Source organism: Callospermophilus lateralis, chromosome 5 (assembly GCF_048772815.1).
Source record: "Callospermophilus lateralis isolate mCalLat2 chromosome 5, mCalLat2.hap1, whole genome shotgun sequence".
NCBI classification, from domain to species: Eukaryota; Metazoa; Chordata; class Mammalia; order Rodentia; family Sciuridae; genus Callospermophilus; species Callospermophilus lateralis.
This window is the reverse complement of record NC_135309.1, coordinates 11,409,996-11,429,148: the sequence shown is the minus strand read 5'-3', so window position 1 is coordinate 11,429,148 and position 19,153 is coordinate 11,409,996. Positions and strand designations below refer to the sequence as shown.

At 43.4% G+C, this 19,153-nt stretch overlaps 1 pseudogene; it reads right to left on the bottom strand.

Annotated features, from left to right (window-relative positions):
• Window positions 1–17,532: 17,532 nt before the first annotated feature.
• Window positions 17,533–18,258, bottom strand: LOC143641734 (olfactory receptor 2T5-like; annotated as a pseudogene).
• Window positions 18,259–19,153: the final 895 nt, after the last annotated feature.

Genomic DNA, 19,153 nt, shown 5'->3' with positions numbered 1-19,153 from the left:
CTAGGATATTTGCAGCAAAAGCAGCACACCTAGGATATTTGCAGCAAAAGTAGCATCCAGGAGAATCTCTGCTGCCCCAGGTCTTTTCTCCTTGTCCTACCCCTCCTTCTCTATCTCCTCCTCTGCCTCCACTGCCTACTCCTCCATCTCCTCCTTCTGTGTCTTTACCCCCTCCTCCTATAACTCCTCCTGCTCCAACCCCTCCCCCTCTCCCTTCACCCCTCTAACTCCTCCAAACTACTTCCTCTACCTCAACCCCTCCTCCTTCCCTCCTTCAATACCTTTCTCCTCCACCTTCCCTCCTCTTCCTCCTCCCCCTCTTCTTCCTCCATCCTCTCTTCCTGCTGTACTCCTCATCTCTTGTCCACAGTCTTCCTCCTTCTCCACCCTTTCTCTACCTCTATTTCTTTCTCCACCTCCTCCTCCACACCCTTCCTCCTCTATTTCCTCTTCTTACTCCTCCTCCATCACTTCCTCTTCCCCTCTTCTGCTCCCTCCAACACCTACCTCCTCCCCCTTTCTCCTCCATCCCCTTTTCTTTCCCTCCTCCACTTTCATGTCCTCTTCTTCCTCCTATATTTTCTCCTCCTTTGCCTCCACTCCATCTTTCTCCATCCCCTCCTCCTTATTTATGCCTCTCAGCCATACTCCCTCCTTCATCTCCACTATATTCTAAGCCTCCACCACTTCCTGCGCCCCTACTTTATTCCCTTCTTTCTTCTCCTCCCACCTCCTCCTCCTACCTCCTCCCCTTCTCCATTCTTTATTCTCCATCTCCTATTCTTCCCCTCCTCTGCTCCCTTTTTCTTCCACCCCCTTTCTCTTCTTCCTTCATCCCTCATCTTCCTCTTTCTTTATCCCTCCACCCCTTCCTTCTCTCCCTTCTTTTTTGTACACTGCTTTCTTTTCTCCTTCATCCTCCTCCACCCCCTCTTCCTCTACTCCCTTTTTCTGCACTCCCTTTTTTCTTCCTGCCTTCCCATTTCTCCATCTTTTTCCTAATCCTAGCTCCTTCCTTCCCCATCCCTTCTTCCTTCTCGACCCCTCCTTCTTCTTTGTGCTCCTTTATTCTTCATTCACAGCTCCTCCTTCTTTTTGCCCAATCTTTTTTTTTTTTTTTTTTTTTTTTTTTTTTTTTTAATCTTCAGTAGCCTTACAGCTGCAGATTTTGGCTTTTACCCCGACTAGTTACCAAAGTCTTGAACACTCAAAGTCCAATTCCTATAACTTTGTTCAACATGGACACCAGTGGGATTAAAGGAGGATTAAATGTCACAGCATTCAGCTACTTATGCATATAAAGGAAGATGGCAGTATCTTTCTGAAAGGAGAATCAGTTAAGATGTGGGAGGAGAGTGCTGCATATATGAATGTTGTAGAGGGAATTGTGCTGGGAGAATGGACACATTGGCTGGACCCACTAATGACAACTTCGAAGCTTTGTTATAATCATTGACACACTGGAAGAGAACATCAGCAACTCTTTGAACCATAGCACACCTGCCAGTAGACACCAGTCACTATGAACCTGGTGGTCCCTGCTAGCCAGTGTGGCTCCCTCATTGGAAAACATGTTTATTAGATGAAGGAGATTTGACAGAGCACAGGGGCTCAATCCCAGGTGACAAGGACATTCTCCCTAATGCAGCTGGGTGGGCCTTTGCTATTGCAGGCATTTCTCAATCCATCACTGAGTGTGTCAAACAGATGTGCATAGTCATGTTAGAGTCCCCCCACTGGGTTGCTCATCCCATACTGCCCAAGATGCCATCTTCTGCAGTCCTCTTTTCAGGGATCCAGGGCAGGTACAGCACAAGCAGCAACAGTGCACACTTTTCCCACAGCACCTCATCCATGTGCCTCAATCCTGATATAGAGAAACCCCTCTGGAGACCTGTGCCATTCAAGGACAGTCTGCCATTCCATAGCTAGCCTTGACCAAGTTGCACCAATTGGCAATGCAACACTCTCATTGTCCTGGGACACAATGATCACACGGGATTAAACAGCATTGATTCCAGCTCTTCAGAAGTGAAAGGCTGTCCAGCAGGTTTGCATGCACCTGGTCAGGCTACTCACAAACTCAGTGTCCCAAACAACTTGACTGGCTGCATAATCAGGTGTCAAGGCACCAAAACAAATGAGATCCTTCAGATGTCTGGAGCACAGGTGAATATTGTGAGCCCAGTGGAAGATCTACTGATAGCAGCTCACCATCACTGAATCTGCTGCCAGCAGTAGCCTGGCTCAGAATCTCATCAAGCTCAGCCTTTCCTCAGAGAGAGGTGGCATGGGGAGCCATTGGAACAATGCAGATTGATCTCTTATCCCTTTCATCTGCTCACCGCCACTCATGATCCATCTGTTTAGTTTCTGAACAGTCATTCCAGGTTTTACATAGTTTGTAAATCTTAAGATTTTACACACTTTATTATCCACTCATGGTTGTTTAATATTATTTGTTCTAATTATTTATATATGACAGCAGAATGTATTTCAATTTATTGTACACAAATGGAGCATACATTTTTATTTCCCTGGTTGTGCATGAAGTAGAGTCAAACCATTTGTGCAACCATACATGTATCTAGGGTAATGCTGCCCATCTTGTTCCACTACCTTTCCTATTTCCAGGTCCCCTCCATTCCTTTCACTCCCCTTTGACCAATCTGGGGTCTGAACCCAAGGGCACTAAACTGCTACAACACATCCCCAGTTGTTTTTAATATTTTATTTAGAGACAGGGTCTCCTTAAGTTAATTAGGGCATGTCTAAGTTTCTGAGGCTAGCTTTGAAGTCTCAGTCCTTCTGCCTTAGTCTCCTGAGACACTATGGATTACAGGCATGAGACATTTACTATGTCCCACTGAAATAATTCGTTTTTTAGATTCTCATTTTAGTATGAATCTAAACATCCATATGTCCCCATCCAAATAAAGGTCAGTGGGCCCTGGGCTGGCTGCCCTCTCTCACTGCTCTTCTCTACCTCTGCCTGGAGATAAGCTTAGTGCCAATTCTTTCTGTCATTCCTTATAGTTTAACCATAAATGAAGAAGCAGAATTTTACTTGGTTTTGTCTTATTTGAATTTTGAATAACTCAATGTTATCATTAGTGCGCTATCTCTGTGGTGCTATAACTTGTATTGTGTGGATTCTCTGCCTCAGTTGGCTAGACTCCTAGTGCTGTCTCAGGCTGTGGGTCTTTCAGATCTTTCCTTTTTTAAGAGCCTCACTTTTTTCCAGTTTAACTTTTTAATCTTGATAATGTCATTCTTTTTAAAAATTTGGCCCCCAAGTGCACATACTTCATAAATATTGTAGACATTGGAAAAACATTGTCAGATTATAGATTATGGATGAATTCAAATTACTAGAAAATTCCAGTGCAATGTCTGGATGAGCTCTGACTATTCATATATGTGCATTTATGTCTTACACCTGTCTATCCTGGTTTATTTCATATCACCATATATTTCTTTTTTACTGAATATCATTTGCATGAGCAATTTTCTGTGTATTTCAATGTTCTTGGAAAGGTTTTCAGTAATTTTCTCATGTTTATTCATTTGTGAGGACATTTCTTTTCCCATTTAATATTTTCTTTGTGTGAATTTATTTTCCTTTGTAAATACTGCAGGCATTTGCCCTGAGGTAGAGCAGTCATCTTGCACCCTGTTGCAGTTTCATGAAGGAGCCTCATTTTTAATAGATTTGAGTGTATCACTCTCTTCTTTTGCATTTCCTTTATCTTCTCATTAAGAAAACCTATAAGACAGGGGGCATGGGGGGTTTTGAGAGATAAATCCTTAGGTGTCCCCTCCTGGACACAGGAAATGAGCTCTCCTGGGGTCACATTTCAGCAGTCAGAGTGTGGCTGTCAACATGGGAATGTGTTGACCCCTCTGTGTGTGGGTATTCATTCTGAACTGTGAGTGAGGCAGGCTCCTCACCTGAGCTGGTTCAAGTGTTTTCTTTTGCTTTCACTGAGTTCTTTTTATTATTGTCATGCAACTAGTTTTTCATGCACTTAATACTCGTATTTCCTGATTGTCTTTATATTTTTCTGTTTGAAAATGAGTTGACAGAGGAAAAGTGTGAGCAGGCCTTGCCCATGAAGCCCTGGCCTCTTCCCAAGTGATTTATGCATGGCTCCCTCCTTCCCAGTCAGGCCTGACCAGGCACACACTTTCTCTTAGGTCAGGGTAGGCTGCCTTGGAACCAAGGCTGTAATTCCTCACATATGCCTGGGACTCTGTGCCCAGAAGAGCTTCCTAGCCAACAGGGCCTGTTTTGGAAAGCCAGGCTCAACTCTGCATAAATGGAAATGTCCCCCTGGTGGGGCAGGTCCCCTTGCAGGGAGGAAGTCCTGCCTGAAAAGGGCTTTTGCCAATACCTTGTCTTCCTGGCCTATGTACTCAGGAGCGTGGTGCATCTCCTGTCAGTCAGGGCCCCAGAGTGTGCATATTTGGGCTGGGGTGAGAGAGGGGTCTTGTGGAGCTCTGGCAGTCAGCAGGCAGCTGGTGGGAGGGGGTTGCCTTCCACAGCCTCAGACGCGGGCATCTCTCACCCTGTGGAGCTCAGAATCCATCTCCAGGACTGTGTCTTCTCTGCTGTGTGAGGCCCAAGTGGCTCTGGCTCACATTTGTCTCCGTGTGACCTGCAGGTGCAAATAGGTCCACAGGAAGGAATTCTGGACTCCCCAGAAGGCAGAAAATGGTGAGTGTGTGGGGCAGGTCTGGTCAGGTGGGATGTAGGCTTTTTAGAAGTGGTGAACCAAGTGTGGCTGCCCTCTGGCCTCCCACTGTCAGCTCTATAGTCACCCAAGAGTACCTGAGTCAGATGCTGCTTCATTTCAGCCCTTGCTTCCTTCAGGCCATGGTGTAGGTTGGTCCAGGTCTGGCAGCCACTTTGGTAGAACCCTCTCTTCCCAGCTTGACCCCAGCCCTAGGTTATCAGTGTGAAGTAAAGGCAGCGGGTCTCATGGGATACTGCCTCAGGTGTGGGGCTCATGTGTGGAAGATGCTGGCCTGGGGGTCTGTGTTCCTCCTTCTGCCCAGGAGTTACCCTGCTTTCCCCAAAGCAGCCCATGCCTGGGTCATCAGTTGATCCTTAAAATATCAGCCCTCTCCTCACATTTCCAGACTCTACCTTGCCATCCAGTGCACAGCATCATCAACTCTTTGATCCTCACACTACATTTATGTGGGCACAGCTTCAAAGATGTTTTCTGTTTGTGAATTTGCCATGTGATGAAAGCAGAGATCAGCCACCTGGAATTCCACTGGTAAAATACTTTGTGCCTCTCTTCATTTATCTTCTGTAGGCACAGATAATGTAATAAGTTTGTGTTGAAATTCCACTTGGCTCTTCAGAGGGTCCTCTCTCCTCTGCCATTTTCCTGTCCATTCCTGTGGCTGTGAAAGTGTGTCCTTCACTGCCTTGTTTCTTGCAGGGTGCAGACAATTTTGGGCCCTGGGGCAGCTCCTTTTAGAGAGTAGTCTGATGTGTGGGGTATAGAATCTCAAGGGACCAGCTGGAGGGTCTGGGTATGAGGAATCCTTTGGGATTTGAGCCATGCACTCTTACCACTTGTATACTTCATTTCTTTCTTCCTTCCTCCCTCCCTCCCTCCCTCCCTCCCTCCCTCCTCTCTCTCTCTCTCTCTCTCTCTCTCTCTTTCTTTCTTTCCAGGGATTGAACATAGTCGTGCTTAAACACTAAGCCACATTCCCAGATTTTTAAACAATTTTTAGAGACATGTTCATACTAAATTTCATAGGGTCTAACTAAGTTCTAAAACTAGCTTTGAACTTTTGATTCTCCTACATCAATCTCCCAAATCACTAGGATTGAATCCATGTGCCTTCACGAATGGCCTGAATACCCTAATTTCAGAGATTAGTTTTTGTTGTTTTTTTCTGTTACACTTCACATTGTTTTTTTATATATAAACCTGCAGCCAGGTGCAGGTTTTTTTTTTTTTTTTTTAAACATGTTTAAGCAATTCCCCCTAATTTTCTACACCCATTGTCTTCTGATTAGGCAAAGCTGTGAGAGGCTTTTTTAGACCTCAGATCGCACTATGTCCACTGTGATGTGCAAATGCAGTAATTCACAGGTGAGTCTTTCCTCTATTGTTTCTGGAATCTGAGACCAGACACCCACACTGGGCACTCAGTGTTTCAGTCAGCTTTTTTGCCACTGTGAATAAAGGACCAAACAAGAACAATTGTAATAGAGAAAAAGTTTATTTGAAGGCTAATGGTTTTAGAGGTGTTAGTGCACAGGAGGCTGGTTCCACTTCTTGGGGCTCAAGATGAGGCAGAACATCATGGTGGAAAACTGTGGCACAGGGAAACAGGTCACATGGTGATCAGAGGGTAGAGTGAGAGACTCCACGTGCCAGATACAGTATATCCCCCATAGCCACATCCCCAGTAAACTGCTTCTTCAAGCCACACCCCTGCTGTCTCCAGTTACCACCCAGTTAATCCATTCAGAGATTAAGTCACCAATTAGGTTAAAGCTATTTCACAATCATTTCTCCTTAAAATCTTCTTCCATTGTCTCTAGTTTGAGCTTTGAGGGACACCTCACATCCAAACCATAACACTCAGGCTGCTGTCTTATATATTTTTATGTATATATTAAGCATATATATTATGTATTATATATTGTTGTTCTTTATTATTCTTCACTTTTTTCCTTGTGTTCAATTGTAAATAAACTTTTCTCTTAATTGCATTTCAGTATTTCATTTCATATATAGAGAAGTTGATTTTTGATTATTAATTGATATTATTCAATTTCATCTATTACTTTTCACTCCTGACCTTGGGCACACATCTTCCTATTGCTAGCTTCCAGCTTTTGAAAATAATTTGTTCTGCTGCTGTAAACTTTAATGTAAAGCATTTCATTGAGACCTACATTGTGAACCCATTAACTTTGGGAAATGGCTTGGGGTCCAGGAGCCACTCCTGTGACACAGGAGATAGGGTTGATCATTTCAGCATGTGAAAGTTGAGCAGTCATGGCCCTGTGAGGAAGTTTGTGTGAGGCCTCTGTGTATGTGTGGGTGTACTGGAGCCCCATGACTTCTCAGGTTCTGATCTTCCTCTGTGAGCAGGCTTTCTGGTAGGAGCAGCAGTGAAGAAACACCATCAAATGCCCCTGTAATTTTGCAGTAGAGATTCTAGGGAGCGGGAAGCTAGAAATAAAAGTCAAATGCACATCGTGTCTGTGGTCATTGTGTCACTGTCCCCTCCTACTTGGGGCCTGTGGATGCTGTCTCTGTGGATAAGTCTGAGTGTGAGTCGCCTGCACCCACCCTGTATCTTAATGGTGAAATCAGTGATTTTGACCCACTGTCTGGGGCTATGTGAGTTAGCGGGAGTCTGGAACACAGGGATTTTCTTCCTGGAGTGGCTGGTAGCACTCCTCTTGCTGTGTTGCCTGGAAGTGGTGACAGCAGGCATCCTTGACTTAGTTTTATCATGATGGAAGGAGCCTTTTGTCCTGCATCCTTAACTATCGTGTTAGGCTCAGGTTTTTTAGAGCTGTGGCCTATTAGGGATTTTCATTATTTCCAGGTATGTTTGTGTCATGAAGATGGCTTGAGCTTTGTTAGCCACTTTTTCTTTATTTTTTCCAGGTGTCAACACCTCTCCAGATGCACAATGCATAAGTATTTTCTACAGTTCCTCGGGGTGCCATTCCATTCTGATTGTTTCCTACAAAGGAAACATTTTCCTCTTTAGTGTTGATTCATGTTTAAGTTGCTCATGTTGATGAGGAGCAGTGAGCTAGTTGCACACCTGTTCAGTGTGTCATGATCAGATCAGGGCATTAGCTCTTCCATCTGTTATCATTTATCATTTCTTGGTGTCTGTGGACTGCTCCCAGCTTCATTATGAAATACACAGGGACATGCTGTGCACCCCTGTCACCTCCTGTGCTGGAGGGCAGCACTGCTCGCCCTCCTGAGGTATTCTAGTACCTAATACCCAGCCTTCTCCCTCAGGCCCACCCTGTCCTCCCTCCCCTCTCTTCCTCCCTCTGGTGACTACCCGTGTACTTTCTGTAAAATCACCTTGTGCTGGCTCTCTGTGCTGCCTTATTTCACTTAGCAGGGTATCCATCAAAAAAATTTTTTTTTCTAATTGTCTTCTGTATTTCAATAGTGTCTGTCATGATGTTTCCTTTTTCATCACAAATTTTACTAATTTCAGTTTTCTCTCTCCTCTTTTTTAGGGTGACTAATGATATATCAATTTTATTTGTTTTATTTTTTTTTCACAAAACCAGTCTTGCCAATTCTTTGAATTGTTTCTTTTGTTCTAATATTATTGATTTCCACCCTGATATTAATTATTTTCTGTCTTTTAGTTTCGGTGTTTGTTCTTCTTTTTCTAGGTCTTTAGTTTGTAATGTCAGGTGGTTTATTTGTTGATTTTTTTATTCTTATAATGAATGAACTTAATGTTATGAAATTTTCCTCTTTGTATTCCCTTCATAGTGTTCCAGAGATTTTTAAATGTTACATTGGAGTTCTCACCTATCTGTAAGAATTTTTTTTTTACCTCCTCCCTGATGTCTTCTGTTATCCACGAGTCATTTGATAACATATTATTTAGTCTCCAGGTGTTGGAGTAGCTTATATTTTTTATTTTATCTTTCATTTCTAATTGTACTTCATTTTGGTCACATAGAAAGCAGGATAGTATCTCTAGTTTTTGTATTTACTGAAACCTGGTTTGTGGCATAACATATGGTCTATTTGGAGAAGGATCCATGTGCTGCTGAGAAAAAAGTATATTTGCTTGTTGATGGATGACATATTCTATATATATCTGTTAAGTCCAAATGATTGATTATTTTATTGAGTTCTATAGTGTCTTTGTTTCATTATTGTTTGGAAGATCTTTCTAGTGTGTGTTAAAGTCACCCAGTAGTATTGTGTTGTGGTCTATTTAATTGTAGTTGAGAAGAGTTTATTTGATATACATAGATGTCCAATTGTTTGTGGCATATTTGTGAATGTTATGTCTTCTTGGTGTATAAATTCCTTAAGCAACATGAAATATCCTTCTTTATCCCTTTTCACTAGCTTTTAGTTTGAAGTCTACTTTATCTGACATGAGGACCTGCTTGTTTACATGGTCCTTGTGAGTAATATGTTTTTTTTTAACCTTTCACCTTCAGTCTGTGGATGTCTTTTCTTGTGAGATGAGCTTCTTGAAGGCAGCATATTGTTGGGCCTTTTTAAATTTTTTTTTTTATTCCAATCTGTCAGTCTATGTTTTTTAATTGATGAGTTTAGGCCATTCACATTCAGGTTATTATTGAAATATAAATTGTATTCCTGGACATTTTGGTTTATTTTTGGTTTTTACCTTGACTTGGTTTCTCCTTTGATTGGCCTTTCCTTTAGTGTAGTTCCTCCCTTTGCTCACTGTTCATTGTTGTTTTAATCTCCTCCTGGGATATTTTGCCAAGAATGTTCTCTAGTTCAGGCTTTCTCCCTACAAGTTCTTTTAACTTATTTATCATGAAAGGTTTTCATTTTGTCATCAAATCTGAAGCTTAATTTTGCTAGATGTAACACTCTTTGTTGGCATCCATTTTCATTAAGAGCTTGCTATATATTGCTCCAGAATCTCCTGGCTTTGAGAGTCTGGGTTGACAAATCTGTGGAGATTCAAATTTGGCTCCCCTTATATGTAATCGGATTCCTCTCTCTTGTGACCTTTATGATTCTATCCTTAATCTGTATGCTAGGCATTTTCATTATAATGTGTTTTGGTGTAAATATGTTTTTATTTTGTGCATTTGGTGTCCAGTAAGTTTCTGGTATTTGATTTTTCAATTTATTCTTCATATCTGGGAATTTTTTTGATATTATTTAACTAAAGAGATTGAATACTTCTTTGATTTAAATTTCTGTGCCTTCCTCTATCCCAATAAATCTTATATTTGGTCTTTTGATGATATCCCATAATTCTTGGAAGTTCTATTAATGATTTCTTAGAATCTTTACTTTGTGCTCAACTTATTTTCAAAATTGTATATTTTGTCTTCATTATAACTGATGTTCTGTCTGTTGGTGATACTTTCTATTGAGTTGTTTATTTGTTTTATTGTTTACTTCATTTCAAGGATTTCTGTTTTTTTTTTTTTCAGAATCTCTATGTCCTTCTTGAAGTAATCTTTTGCTACCTGTATTTGCTCTCTTATCTCTTTGATAGTGATCAATTTTTTCCTATATTTGCTCTCTTATATCAATCTTTAATTCACAGATCATTTTAATTATGTACATTCTGAACTCCTTCTATGACATTTCATCAATTGTGCTGTTGTTTCTATTATTGCAATATCTTGGTTTCTGTGGGGCAACTTCTTTCCTTCTTTTTTCATGTTGTCTATTTTTTTTTCTCATAATGTGGATCTGATGTATTGCAGTTTCTACCCTATAATCTTGTAGTGTCCCTGAAGATTACCTCTCCCTCACCTTGGTGTTGGGCTTGTGTTCCAAGATGGATACTACTGCAGGTAAAGGTGGTGGTGGCAGTAGCGGGGGTAACTCAATATAGCAATAGAGATGTCCCAAGATGGATTCATCCACTTTGAGAGATGAAGATAAAATGGGGGGCCATACAATGGCTTTGGGCTGCCTGTTCTGAGATGCAGCACTTGGCCTGCTATGCTTCAGGAGGCAGCTGCCTCCAATCTCTGTCTGTTGTCCAAAGGTGGAGGTTACAACTTGGGGAGGGCTATAGCAATGGCTTCAGTGTTCCAAGATGGAGGCAGGCTTGGGGAGAAATGCATTGGTAAATGGGGAACCCCAGCATGGTCCTCTGCTCTGTGCAGAGGCGGTTCTGTGCCTGGGCTCTCACACATGTCAGCAGGGATGATACTGTGCCTGATTGGGCCTGGGCTCCCTTGTGAGTGGCGGGGATGGTCCTTAGCCAGGGTATGGGCTCTGACATGGGTCAGCAGGTTGGCAGAAGTAATGGACTTGGGCTTCTGAGTGGCAGAGATAGTTCTATGTAAGGATTCTGAAGTCTCTGATTGCTTCATGATTTTGGCATGCTTGGTGGTAGGAAGTTATTGTGCAGAGACACAGAATGTCTCGCTGCTAGGAACACTTCTGTGCAAATCACAGAATGCCTGCCTGCTGTTGCAATTTGCCCTGCATGAGGAGGCTCTGTATTAGAGCCTTATCAGCTTTGACCTTGATCTCAGGTCCACAGATCTTTGGAATAAAGAAACTCACTTGTTAGACAACCACAAAATTTCACCAAGCTCCTCTGCACCTGAACCTGTCCACATAACCGTAACTTTAAACATTTGACTTTCTTGAGAGCTTTACAGAGCTCCTAACATTGCACCTTGCAACTATAGTGTGTAACCGAGGAATAAGCTGCATAATATTGCTAACTCTATAACCAGCCTAATGACACAATGAACAATAATGTACTACTGATGCCAGGGACCTAATATAACTTATTGATTTAAATAAATCTGGCAGCTTGGACATTCGGTCATTCTGCCTCTGTACCTTGCTTCTGTCTACTTTTGATTTTGTATAGTTCTAGGCCTGGGGTTGGGCTCTGGCTTGTGTCCGCGGGTCTGCCAAACTTTTCTTTCATATGTAGAAGCTAGTGCAAATTAAATAAATAAAGATGGCGGAGGATCAAATATAAAATGTAGGGAAGATCATTGGAGAAGGAGGAGACCAGAGGGATATTAGAAAGGGGAGGATACAGAATGCATTTCATAAAACCATGTTACATGCATATGTAAACACACCACATGGAATTTCATCTTTAGGCATATGCAGAAAGTACCAGTAAAAAACAAGAAAGTAAAACAGCCAAAGGAAATCAGTAGAGCAGAGGAGGAGAGGTGGGGAGGGGAAGGAATGGGAACTTAAACCAAATTTCTTGCATGTGTAATTTTGTCAAAATGAAACTAACTGCTATGTATAATTAAAATTCTCTAAATAATAATAATAATAATCCCAAATTGCTGAGGAGCTGGCCAAGCTGCCCAGGATGACTTACTTTCCTGTCTGGCTTCGGTACACACAGGGGGACTACTCCATGCACTTCTCAAATCCAATCACATGGTGGCAGTAGAAGACCACCAGCACCATCCCATTCAGAGCCATTCCTCTGGTGACTCATCCACAGACCAAGTAAGTTCCAGTCTCTCTTTCCTCTTACTTGGGTAAGGAGTGAGTTCCAGCATGTCATCTAACATCTCCTTTTTTGCACTGGTATACCTGTGTGGTATACTATGTACCTTTACACTTAATGGGGTGGAAGTTGGTGTGGTTTCTCTGCTGTAAATACACTCACCATTGGGCAGCTGGGCCTGTTGGTGGTGATCCAGAGTTAGACTTTTTGAAAGAATCCAGCAACCATCTAAAGATAGCAGATGTGTGCTCACATTGCTGGCAATAGTCTTAGTGGTGGTCTCAACTTGTACTACCAGCTATATAGCACTCAGCTTTTCTAAGACCCCGAACCATGTCTCTGACCCCCTCCATAGCTGTGACCCTGATCCTAACGGAATAGCTCATTTATTATCTTATCACTGCCATGGTCTCCACCCAAACCCACTGGGGTACCTAGAAGCATCCAATTTATAAGATTCTTCTTGGACTGATTAATGTGTCCATGGCTCACAATTGCTTTATATCTGTGTGCATTTGGGAAAAAGCCTCAATGTGTTCAGCCTCCCAGGTCCACCAGCCTCTGCTCTCAGGGTGTGGAAGTGGGAGATGCCAGGACCTTACCATAGGGAGGTCTGCAACTGTGTGGGTGTAGTCCTGGAGGGGAGGGAAAGCTTGGACTTCACCTACAGCAAAAACTGGCTCTGCTTTATCCTTAACCAATCAGTGTGGTTAGCAGAAAGCTCAGGTCTTTGCAATTCAGGTGTTGGTGACCTGTCCTCTCTCTTGGGGATGTGTCACCAGCATTTAAACTGCTTTCTCTAGGTGAGAAGACTAAGACAGCCAGGCCTGTAAGATCCAGTTGGATTCCTTGCCATGTCCCATGGGTGGTGTGATAGTTAGTGATGCCTTTCTTAAGGCCACACAGAATGGAGGTAGGCCCAACAGTAAGCACCCTTCAGACAGCTCTGCCTTTATGGAGATTGCTGCCCGGACCTGAGGCAGCATGGGCCGTTGGTCTCCTCTTCCCTGCCCCTGCAAACCCAGCACTGGCGCATTTATTTCTCTGCCAGTGCCACCATCACCGCAGCCGATTTGCATCCACGGGGATGAAAGCTGTGTCTCTATTGCCTCCCCTTCTGCCTACTGGCCCTCAGCTAACCAAATGCATAGAGCTTTTAAAGTTTTCTGCTAAATATTACTCTGCCTAAAATCTTCTTTTTCCCTTTTTCAACATATTTCTGTACTTATTAACATAATAGAATTTTGTTGCTTTCAATATCATTTGTCAATTTGAATCCTTTCATTTCATAAAACTCAAAGAAAGAATATTTTTTTGTGTAGCAGGGGAATTCTTTGAGTATATTTACATGCAGCTTTTTCTGTAGAATTGTCCTGCCATGCTTCATGTTATTTTTCCTTATTTGCTATTCTACCAGTATATTTAAGATCTCTTAAAAACTTTTGTAGTTTGTTACAAGGTGCTCAATATTCTATTACCTAACTTATTTAATTATCACTTGTGATTTTTCTTATCATATGAATATTCAAAACTTTGAAATATGACACTTTGCCAAGGGTTAATAAGTTTTTCTCAAGCATGATATCAGAAAAATAAGCTCTGGAACCCTCAGGTTTGTGCCCCTCATGCTAGAAATGCTGTGTCCCTGGTGGGAACTGTGTTCTGGCTTTTCTGGATCCAGATCCTGGGCTTGCGGGAAGGGCTCAGGACAAGCTGAACCTGGTACAGCTTAACTGAGACTCAGCCTACCAGAAAAAGTGTGCAACCTTCCCTTAAAGTGACTGCTGAGGGCCCTTGGGGGCCAGAATATGTTATGGGGCTTTTAGGAAGATGATTGCCTCTTAATCGAGGGAAGAAATAGCAAGCTCCCTGGACAATTATGTCATGAATGACTTTAACCCTTTCTATGCTTTGAAATGTGCTGGTACACACAGAAGCACATGCACCAAATCTGACAGCTAGGGACCATTACAGGAACACAGCCCTGGAACCACCAGGAAGGGCCACCAGAGAAGCAGAACAGCACAGCATCAGGGTTTCCCCTCGGTCACCCCTCCCCGTGGCAGCCAGTGCTGCAAAACCTTCAGATGCGTCTTGTGCTACATGCAGAGAAGACCTGCAGAAAAGCTGGCCATCTGAGCAGAGCTGCTGGTCCTCACCAGCCTCTCCCACCCTCACTGCAGCCACCAGGCCATGCCCGCCAGGACCTGGGAGTCACGGCTTCCTCCACGAAGGCCCCATCTTGTCCCAAGATCTCATTCAGGATCCCAGGCTACATTTAGTTGTGGACTTTGATACCTTCAAAGAATATTGAAGAATATTTATTGGTTATTTTGCCAAATGAATTTGATAATAATCATTTCCTGCATTATAATTATTGTGTTATGAGGTCAATGTTTTCCTCAATATTATAGGTTAGCTTTTACTGTTGATTCACAATTGTTTGTAAGAGGATGTAGGTTGTGCTCTTTAGAGTCTGGCTGCATATGAAGAGCAGGACTTTGATTTGTGCGGTGACAGGAAGCCATATTGGATCATGTGTATGCTTACACACACACACACACACACACACACAGAAACAACAACAAAACCACACAATATCAAAACAACAGTTCAAAACATTCAAAAAGACAAACAGCATGGACAAAAGTGAATTATAAACCCACAGTTGACACTACTGAAAATTCTATGTACAGTACATCTTGTGACCACCCCCAGCAAAATATGATAGTACATATTAGGCCACACAAGATCAATGCCCACAAAAAAATTACAAAGATTAAAATCATTTTGTAAAGCTAATGTGTAGCCACTTCCACCTAATGAACTGCCTCTGACTTGAACTCATTTGCCTTCATCACAAAACTTCATCACAAAACTCGTTCCTAATGATCTCAGACAGCATCATCCACTGGATGCTTTCACTCAGCTGAGAACTAGACTAGCTGGACAAGATCCAAGAAGCTGATTGCCCCACTGGTGCCCAGCCAAGGAGCTACAGGGGACATGAGCAGGCAGAGGGCCATGGAAGGCCAGGCAGGCTCTAAGCATGTGCTTAGGCAGCAGATGGGGGAAAAAAGTTAGTGGGGGAAAGTGTCCTGACGTCCACCACTCAGAGCCATGTCAGAAGGCTGCTTCTGGTTATGTCATTTAATGAAATGGAAGTTGAGAGACTCTTTGGAGTCTGGGTGACATTCTCCTTCTTGGCCTGTTCACTAAGAATTAAGGGGGTGAACTTCATGTTATTCATGTGAACTAACATTATGGTGTTACAGGAACAAATTTTATATTTTGGTAGAATTTTAAATGAAGGGAGTAATTATTCACTTTAGTGTGTGTTTGGAACTTAGTAGTAATGGCCTGTGTGATCAAGAGGTCCGAGAGGATGCCTGTGCATGAAGGAGGAGGAAGGAGACCACACCAAGGGCCAGAGGGTACAAACAGTGCCAAAGCAGCAGCTGAAGACAGTGCCAGCTATTCCCACACCACCCTCTCCAGCTTCCTCAACAGTACACTTCCCAGTGCTGACCACAGGGCTAATGGACAGTGAGAAACAGGAGCAGAGGACAAGAGCAGCAGACACATTCCAGAAGAAATCCTGGAAGCACGTCTGTGACTTCAGCAGTCATCTCGCGGCACCATGAGCACCACCTCTGTGGTTGTTCCTCCTCCAGAAACACCTTTTGTACAACTGCTTTGCCAAAGGATCTCCAGCTGGTTCCTCAATGAAAATAGAATTCACCCCTCCCACTTCAGGAAGCTTCTTCACCAGGTCTCTCAACCTTCTGTCCACTTCCCAGGCCTCCTCAGGAGATGGCTGTGTTCTATTTTAGGGAGAAAGGGGAATATTGCAAAGCTCTGCACTCACCATGTTAGAAATAGTCATCTAACTTGCTTTGGTGTGGGAAGTGTGAGAAGGAACAGTGTATGTAACACCTGGGAGGACACAGGGAGTCCTCAGGACTTTCCTGTCCAGCTGCATCTTCTCCTGTCAAGGGAGAATGAGTACAAATGAATCTGAGCTAAGGAAGGAGAGAGCAGCTTGCAATGCCAAAACCTAAGGGACTTGGCAAATGTCCTGGAGACAAATGAGCACCCACCTTGGTCTTATGGGCAAGACACAAACCTTCATAGTTGATTAGGTACTAATTATACCTGTGGCTGCATTAGCTATCCTCTTATATGTCCTGATTAACATTCCAATTCTACCACACAGGGTCTCTGACAAGCAACAGTGACTTCAGCTCCTGGCACTGAGCATCTGTTCTGCAGGCATTTTGCCATGACCCTAAGTGCCAGAACTGTGGCCAGGAGGATGTACTATCTCTGCTATAAATGTCTGTTATTTAAACCAAAGGGAAGATGCACCCTTCAGAGCTCATCTGCAGTGACCATCTTCTCCAGCAAAACCCCACTTGCCTACACTTAACTCCCAGTCAGTCCATTCACAGTAAGATGGACTGACAGAGTTACACCACCCATAGCCCAGTCATTTCCCTCCTGAATACCCCTGCATTGACACAGGAGCTTTGGGGACACCTCACATCCAAACCACATCCTTTAATAAGCTCCATGTTTTAAGAGCCACCTCAGATGCATCTCAGGTGGAGGGCCTGCCCCCAAATCCTCCTTCCACCCAGGACTGGCATTCTCCCTGTGGTCATCCATGTGATCTTGATTTTTCATCACACAACTCCATCCTAATGATCTCAGACAGCATCATCCACTGGATACCTTCATGATTGGACCTTGAGAACGTCCCCAAGGAATGTGGAGAAAGAGCGGCACTGTCTCAATAAAGATTAGACACAATGATAAGAGCATGGTCTCCTAGATACTATGTCACACTGCCCCCAAGCAGAAAGTAGAAGTTTGCTTTTTTTATAAAAAGAAAGAGCCTGTTATTTAACTCTTTATTCATACATCATTTCAAATTCACAGAAAATTAGCATGAAAAAATAATACAACTAATTCCAATGAACTTTAAACCTAGACTAACCTCTGATTAACCATGCACCTGTTTTTTTCATATTTTCTCTCTCCACTATACCAGAATGCCTTGTGACCATTTCCTCTGAATATCCACTATGTATTTTGTAATGCTATGAATATTTTCCCCTAGAAGGAGAAAGTCCTTGTCAACTTAGGTATATAAGGTGGATCCAGGAGAGCTGCATGAGGACCCTGAATGCACAAGCAGTAGACAGAAGAGACTCACCCCTGAGAGGAGCAAAGGGATGTAGCACTGTGGAGTAGGAGCCCAGGAGACGGCACCAGGAGATCTTCATCATCTGACGTGGAGAGAAGGAGAAACCATGGAACTCAAATCCCCTACTTTACTATTTCCTGAAAGACAGGTCCCACGTTCAACATTTTCCTCAGAGCCCCAGTGACATCCTTGTTCCTGAAACTGTACAGCACAGGGGTGAGTATGGTGTAAAACACAGAAACCACCATATCCTTCTGAGGGGTGTGGTAGGAGCTGGGGAGAATGTAGGTATAGACAGCAGCGCCATAGAAGAGTGTGACCACCATCATGTGTGAGGAGCAGGTGGCCAGGGCCTTCCTCCTGCCTTCTGCTGAGTTCATTCTGTGGATGGTGAGGAGGATGCAGAAATAGGATCCTGAAATGACTGTCACAGGGATGAGGAGCATGAGGACACAGCACAGGTACATGAGCGTCTCATAGAGCGAGGTGTCTGAACAGGAGAGCTTCATCACAGCAGGGACTTCACAGAAGAAGTGCTGGATCTCCCAGGATCTGCAGAATGGGAAGGTCATGGTGACAGGAGTCAGCATGAAGCCATCCACTGATCCCAGGAACCAGCAGCCAGATGCCAGGAGGAGACACACCCTGTGGTTCATGAGCATAGGGTAATGGAGAGGATGGCAGATGGCTATGCTTTAGTCATAGGCCATGGCACCTAAAAAGAAAAAATTAGAACCTGCAAGTGTCACACAGAGGAACATCTGCATCCCACATTCAGGGACTGAGATGGTACTTACACCCAGCACCTGGTCCAGGAGCACCTTGGTCACAGTGATGGAGAGGGACATCACTGAACTTCAGATGTCACTGTCCCTCTATGCAAGAAAAACACCAGTTAAATGAGATGAGGTGGGGTTTTTAAATAGTGATAAAATAAGTTAGGAATATGGGTGGACAGAAAACACACCTGGCCTTTCTTAAGGAAATCAATAATGCCTTCTTTTCCATTTTCTCTCAAAGACAGTAAACATTTCCAGCTCTCTGGTTCTGACAGATTAACTGTTAAATTTGATGCACTATCTGCAGGAAGGTTCTATCATCTCTCCTTAGAAAGACTAGCATGAGCTATAATGCAGAGGTGTTCTTTTAAGAAATTAAAGTTTTTGTTTGAACCCTGGTAACAGTCCCTAAAACCAGCTGTGGCACTTCACTCTTGACAGCCTTTGCTGGGAAGGGCTGAAGCAGAGAACACAGTGCTCCTAACACTGTAGCTCAGTGTCCAGCATGACTGAGACCCAGGGCAGAAGACAGGAGAGGTGCATAGAAGGGGGAAGGATTGGTAGGTGTGTGGGTGGGTACAAGGTAGAAGATATTTAGATGACACAGAGATGATAGGTGGATGAATAGACAGATTTCCTCTCCATCTTATCCTACTCTGCTGATAGATGAAGGGCAAGATCTATGCAGAATGAACAGGAATCACAATGGCTGCCCTGTCTACCTCTGTGGACAAAGTGGAGCAAGACCAGAGTCCACCAGCCAGTGGGAGAAGTGGACAGCACTTGATGAGAGAATGGAGGGAGAGAGGAGGCCACGAGAGGAGGGAGGCTCCTGGGGGAATCTCTGCCACTGTCCTGGAGCAACACATAGTGACCCCAAGACACCAGAGGATCAGGGAACATGGTCTGCTCCACAAACAGGGCCTGGCATGCTCTCTCTCACTCTTCTCTAGGCAGTTGCTGG